General features: G+C 43.2%; 1 pseudogene; it reads right to left on the bottom strand.

Annotated features, from left to right (window-relative positions):
- Positions 1-2,979: 2,979 nt before the first annotated feature.
- On the bottom strand, positions 2,980-4,547 carry LOC140582936 (uncharacterized; annotated as a pseudogene).
- Between the last annotated feature and the right edge of the window lie 2,655 nt (positions 4,548-7,202).

The following is a 7,202-nucleotide window of genomic DNA, read 5'->3' as shown; positions in this document are numbered from 1 at the left end:
CAGAGGGACGTCAGAGAGGTTAGGAAGAAGTGGAGCGACCTCAAGATGCAGGCAGCGGAGGACTTCCCCAAAACAGCACGAACTGTAGGCGGCCCAAAGCCAGATGTGCGGCCATACTCCTCCTTAATTCCCGACATTGTTGGGGAGGATTCCCCATCACTCGTGGGAATTGTAGGAGGCGGGATTGAAACTGGGCTGGCAGTGCAGGTGCCCACTCCCTGCTCACCCCCAACTCCAGTATCGCAGTCACCTCCACACCCATGTCCAGATACCCCTGCATTTCCCATACCACTGCCACTAATTCCACCTGCAGAGCCAGCATGCAGCCCTCCACCACCACCAGCAAAGCGTGTCAGGCTATCCAAGCCACGGCCAGAGATTGTGGATGCAGAGTTCCTTAAATGTCAATTGTATAAAGTTGAAATTGAAAAAATTAAAGCAGAAACTTTAAAAATTAATTCAGAAAAAGAGAAAATTGACATGGAAAAAATAAAACTAAATTTAGAAATATTAAAATTGCAAGAACTGAAAACCAAGGGATATATACCTTTGTTATGAATGAGCCCTAGAAAGTTATATAATCTTTCATTCTTAATAGTGTTACTTGGAAATCAAATAAATCTGAAATATTTTCATTGCAAGAGTTGTGATTGACTATTAATAATGTCATTGTATGATAACTGAAATGAAATGATCCTCTGTTTCCATTTGCATAAGAACATTGGAATGCTTAACTTCACCTACTCCATCTTGCTCTCCATAAGACACACTGGCAAATATACAGGTGAGAGCAAGCTTGGGGGTCACAGTGCAGGATCAGCCAGCACACAGCATCCTTGGAGCTTGGTGATAAGGTCCTTTCTCAAGGGCCCATAGACAGGTGACTATTCTGCTGAGGCTCGAACCATAACCATGTTTTATTTTGTGTCCTCATAATTTAAATTAGTTATTAGTATTAATTGCAGAACTGAATTAAGGGGATTGTATGCTGTTTATTGTAGTAGGCTTAGGTCTGCTCTAATTATCCAAAGTAGGATGCTGCGAGGTAGTCACGAGCAGCTGCTGCTTCAGCTGGTAGGTCGATCTCATTGTGCAGGGGAATGTCTAAGTCCCCATCCACCTCACATCCATCCTCCACCAGAGGTACCTTCCAAGCTATGGCCATGTTGTGGAGAACAACACAGGCACCTGCTACTACAGCAGCTCTGTCTGGCTCCATTATTATACCTGTCAGTGACAAAATGGTTGCACCATAAATTATAGAGGTTAGGCATAGCTTATTTACCTAGACATTATTTGTTCTGAATAGCAGTTTTGTAGGAATTAATGTAAACAGACTATAAACCTAATCACCTCTGTGCAAACAAGCCCACCGTTTCTTCAGGACACCTATGCAACGTTCTACCACATTCCTTGTTCTGACGTGTGCTACATTGTAGCGCTCCTGCTGCTGATTTGATGGGCTAAGGTAAGGTGTCATTAACCATATTCTTAAGGGATATCCGGAGTCACCCAGCAACCTTCCAGAATATCTTCCTTCTTCAAAGTCTGAACTAAGCCTAGACTGCCTGAGGATGTAACTGTCGTGTTTCGAGCCTGGCCACTTGATCACGCAGTTTGTGATAATAAGGTCGGCGTCACAGACAATTTGTGCGTTTATAGAGTGGTAGCCCTTTCTGTTGACGTAGTCAATTTCGTGGTCGCTGGGTGTTTTTATCTTGAAGTGCGTGCCATCCACACATCCTAACACATCTGGAAAACCGGCGATCTGAAAAAACTTCTGACGGGTTGTGTTTTGTTGCACAGGCAGCAGAGGAAAGTGCACGTACGTGTTTATGTGTTTATTCAGCGACACTGCCACTGCTCTCATGGCTCTGCACACGGTGGACTTGTGTACATGCATCGAGTCGCCCACAAGACTTTGAAAAGAGCCGGTGGCAAAGTACCTAAGTGCCAGACATACTTGTAAAGCCGGACTGAGGGCTCCGTTTCTGTCAGTATCATGCTGTAGATCAGCAGCTAACAGATCGGTAATTTTTTGTAATTCGGCACGGCGAAAACGAAACCGAGTATACAGATCAACATCATCATATTCTTCAAAGGGATGTAACCGGTCACGAATGACTCTTTCTCGACGTAAACCGCGTTTAATTTAGTCTTCCCACCGTTCAAAACGGATAGCCATTTTCACCACTTTTTAACGTCTTTCTTACGATGGACTTTACACCTAATGTTAAGGTAGTGTAAAATTTACGCTATAACTTAGTATTACGTTGAAACTAAGAGCGTGGTGCAACAGATTATTTTTTAGTAGTGCGTAAACTCGAACGTAGGGCCAATTTACGTCCATCGTAGGCTAAGATCGAGCTTACGCTTAGCTGGTGCAACCCACTGCAGGCTTTGATTTGTGGTGTCTTGCAGCTGGCACACCATCTATCATGTGTAGGCTATAGTTTGTAGGTCAGGAGCATTTGTGTTTTGTGTTTTAAGTAACCTAGGTTAGCCCAAGTTTGCATCGCTAGCTAGCTATCAAGGCTACTAGTATCCTAGCACAATCAGGGTTGAACACGAGGTAATGAGGGGGGCGTGGCACACATCGGGATCGTACGGAGCAGGGTGTGACAACAGCGATAGCAGAAAAAATCATAAGAAAATCTTTTCATTGCACAATAGTGGTAGAAGGCTTGTCTGACAGTGTTGTGAGGAATGATGATTCTTGAATGATCTTCCAGTGTGTTCAGGAAACGGCCAACTGCTATATGGTTCTGTCAAGAATGACAAAAATATCATTAACTAACATGGAATACAAATACAGCTGCAACAAAATAACTGATTTATAAAAGATTTTTACATGTTATATAGTATTTGTACATCATAATTTTATTGCATTTCATGCAAGTGTATTAATGGGCTCACCGAAACTGCAGATGTCATAAGTGAACATAAAGGTAGTGACAGAAAGACATTAAAGTTGTGAAACCCAGAGTTATAGTCTTGAAATCTCACATGCACTCTGCAGACTGGGCATTGTTTTGCATAAACAGGAACCCCTGGAAAGATAGATGTACTTTTATTTCATCATTCACCTAGCTGTGACTACAATGTATTAAATGGTAACACAAAAAAGTTAATAATTGTTTTACTTACCTTTGGTCACAGACAAAATGAAATAAACTGTGCCATGTTTCGTCACCAGTCGGCTCTCATCCAGAGCTGGAGGACAAGGTCCAGGACAATATGGGCACACTTCTTCCAATGGTGTAAATGACTCTGGAAGAGGCTTTTCTTTGGTGATGAGCTCATGTGGGAGGTCTTCTGGAATTTTTTTGTGTGTCCACAAATATTCTGTCATCTTAATAACATCTGCATACCTTTCAGCACACTGCCTGTGAGGTTCCTCTGTTTCTGAGACTATTTCTTCCACATCATCAGTATCCTCCAAATGAACATTAGCAGTTGATTTAAAAAAATGTGGATGTTCCTGAAACATGTACCACATAGAAAGGTACCTATGTGTACAACTGGCTCTTCGCTTCACTCTGCACTGGCAATGCCACTTTCCTGACTGACTATCAAAAGTGACACGGGTCCTTGCAAACTTGCACCAGTTGTCCTTCTTATTTGTAAACACTGAAAAATACATAAATCGCTCAGAAATGCTAGTTTCATCCCAAAAAACTGGGAAAACACAGTCTATGCCTTCAGAATGTGCTTTTGCATTCATGTCCAGACATTCCTTTTGTGCAGTTCTTGAGATTAGACCTCTGTCACTCATTAACTGAATTGATGTTTCTGCCAGAGGAGGGGGGGGAGTATATGCCAAGGCTTTATTAGTCCTTACCAGATGCTGGCATTCCATCCCTGGATTACCACTTTTTAAAGCAATTGCCATGAAGTCTTTGCAAATGGGCAGTTCACAGGAAATTGTTTAAGAGAGCACGGATTTGCAGACATGAACCGGCACCCTAGGTCCATGGGGATCTTTTGGAGTAACGAAAATTCCATTTTTCGCATCAATACAAATAATTGATTGCCTTTCCTTGTCATGCTGCACCTTCTCATGCCTACGTAAATTAGAAATGTTGGTGAATCCTAAATGGCAAACTTTACACTTCAGATGATTAAATGTAGGGTGGTCTTGAGCAGTGGGCAGGTCTTTTGCATCAAGAGCTGTAGGTGAAAAGAAAAGTATGAAAAGGGGATCTCTGAAAAGATATATATATATATATATATATATATAGCAATAAATTGTTCAAAGACATAGCATGAGATACTTACTTGTTGGACTGCCAATAACCACTAAACCTGTTGAACAAAAAAAGGTTATTATGTTTTTCCCCCACTGAACTATTTACAAGTTGATCAAAGAAATAATTAATTTTAACTAACCATGATTTTGGAGATGTTTCCTAAAGTCTGATGATCTGCTGATTTTTTGATGGCACTTTGGACAGTGCCAGTGGCTTCTTTTTGCTACTTGCCTCTCAGAACAGAAGCATGGTATAGTAAACTTGTCTAGGGAAAACATGCATATACATAAACATAAATACATTGAAAAACTGTAACAAATATTTACAGCATAAATTTCACATATACTCACCAGTATCATTTTCACTATAATGTACAGCTGGTTTCAAATGCCGGCGTAAAAGATGGCCATGCAAAGCTTTTTCTTTTTTACAGTAAGGACAGTCAAGTTCCGGTCTCAGTGAAAGCAGCTCCTCTTCAGAACTAAACTCAAACACCTTCTCTGAAAGTTATAGCAAACGGTCATCTTCAATCTTCTCTCTAAACATACTTTCCATTGGGCATTAAACAGTATCCGTTCAAGGAGCACCAGCGAATATACGTTTGCTTTGTGTTCTCTCGACAGTACTAAAAACTGTATACAGTTATGGTTTATATTCGTTAAACGTACTTTCGTATTTATGTTACAACATTTGAAAATTACACTTTTAATAATTTAGCTCTAAAATGCATAGAAAATGATATAGCTACCGTCACGATAAAAGCAAAAATAATGCGGAGGACATTTGCGCGTTCCAGAATATTTTTATGTATTATTTATTTGTAAGAGTTATTTATAACAAGATAAACATATAAAACTTAAAAGACACAATCACACAGGTTATTAGAAAAGTACTATTCAGTACAATAAAGTGAAGTTATAGAAGAATTACTAACGAAGTAATAACAGTGTAAACAATTACAAGAACAGAGTTGACACACAGAAAAACAAAACAGAACTCACAAAAAAAAAGAGATTTTTCTTGACCTTTTATGACTAAAGCCATACAGAAAACAAGCATGAATAAAGCGTTTTATATAGACACATTGAAACGGATAATTACCTGACTTGGTTGACGTAGACAGGTCACACAAGAACTATACTCAGCAAAAAAAGAAACGGCCCTTTTTCAGGACTGTGTATTTCAACAATAATGTTGTAAAAATCCAAATAACTTTACAGATCTTCATTGTAAAGGGTTTAAACAATGTTTTCCATGCATGTTCAATTAACCATAATCAATTAATTAACATGCACCTGTGGAATGGTCGTTAAGACCTTAACAGCTTACAGAAAGTAGGCATTTAAGGTCACAGTTCTAAAAACGCAGGACACTAAAGAGACTTGTCTACCGACTGTGAAAAACAAGCCCTCAGTCCAGCCTCTCTCAGCCTATTGCGGACAGTCAGTAGCTCCCAGCTTGTGATACTCCGCTTTCAAAGTCACAACTGATCAGTCATCATCCTATATACCACGCCTTGTTGAATATGTAGTAAGACTTAGCCAAAAAAGTTGATGAGTTTCATTGCTAATGTATAATAATTAAGTTCTGGTCACTCCCTTTGTGTAAATGATGTTTTTGATGTCTAGGCCTCTGCCTAGGATGCGAATTGGCGACCACTGTCTGGTTTCTCACATTCCTCTCCCAACAGACTTTGTAAAGATAAAAGACAATCGCTTGAATATCGCTTAAGGTTTTTGATGACTGGCTCCATATCTCCTAACAAAAGGATGTGAATTGGCGACCACTGTCTGGTTTCTCAAATTCCTCTCCCAACAGACATTGTAAAGACAAAGGACCATCGCTTAAACCTCGCTTAAGGTTTTAAATGTCTAGACATAAAGCTAGACAAACATCAAAAACTTCATTTATACAAAGGGAGGGTCAGTGTAATTGGTTCAGCTCTTTTATAATACTAATAATTAATTATAATAAAAATACAATAATATCTAATATATTTTATTGGATTGTCAGCAGTGTGCGAACTATACCACGGTCTCCGGGAGAGCCGAGATCCGGTGGGCGTTTTGCGGCGCCGGGGGGCGTGGTTAACTCGTTTGAGTGGGGAGCCGAGATCCGGTGGGCGTTTTGTGGCGCCGGGGGGGCGTGGTTAACTCGTTTGAGTGGGGAGCCGAGATCCGGTGGGCGTTTTGCGGTGCCGGGGGGGCGTGGTTAACTCGTTTGAGTGGGGAGCCGAGATCCGGTGGGTGTTTTGCGGCGCCGGGGGGGCGTGGTTAACTCGTTTGAGTGGGGAGCCGGTGGGCGTTTTGTGGCGGCGGGGGGGCGTGGTTAACTCGTTTGAGTGGGGAGCCGGTGGGCGTTTTGTGGCGCCGGGGGGGCGTGGTTAACTCGTTTGAGTGGGGAGCCGGTGGGCGTTTTGTGGCGCCGGGGGGGCGTGGTTAACTCGTTTGAGTGGGGAGCCGGTGGGCGTTTTGTGGCGCCGGGGGGGCGTGGTTAACTCGTTTGAGTGGGGAGCCGGTGGGCGTTTTGCGGCGCCGGGGGGCGTGGTTAACTCGTTTGAGTGGGAAGCCGGTGGGCGTTTTGCGGCGCCGGGGGGGCGTGGTTAACTCGTTTGAGTGGGGAGCCGAGATCCGGTGGGCGTTTTGCGGCGCCGGGGGGGCGTGGTTAACTCGTTTGAGTGGGGAGCCGAGATCCGGTGGGCGTTTTGCGGCGCCGGGGGGGCGTGGTTAACTCGTTTGAGTGGGGAGCCGGTGGGCGTTTTGTGGCGCCGGGGGGGCGTGGTTAACTCGTTTGAGTGGGGAGCCGGTGGGCGTTTTGTGGTGCCGGGGGGGCGTGGTTAACTCGTTTGAGTGGGGAGCCGGTGGGCGTTTTGTGGTGCCGGGGGGGCGTGGTTAACTCGTTTGAGTGGGGAGCCGGTGGGCGTTTTGCGGCGCCGGGGGGCGTGGTTAACTC

This window comes from Paramormyrops kingsleyae, chromosome 25 (assembly GCF_048594095.1).
Source record: "Paramormyrops kingsleyae isolate MSU_618 chromosome 25, PKINGS_0.4, whole genome shotgun sequence".
In the NCBI taxonomy this organism is placed as follows: Eukaryota; Metazoa; Chordata; class Actinopteri; order Osteoglossiformes; family Mormyridae; genus Paramormyrops; species Paramormyrops kingsleyae.
This window is presented reverse-complemented; position numbering and strand designations above follow the sequence as displayed.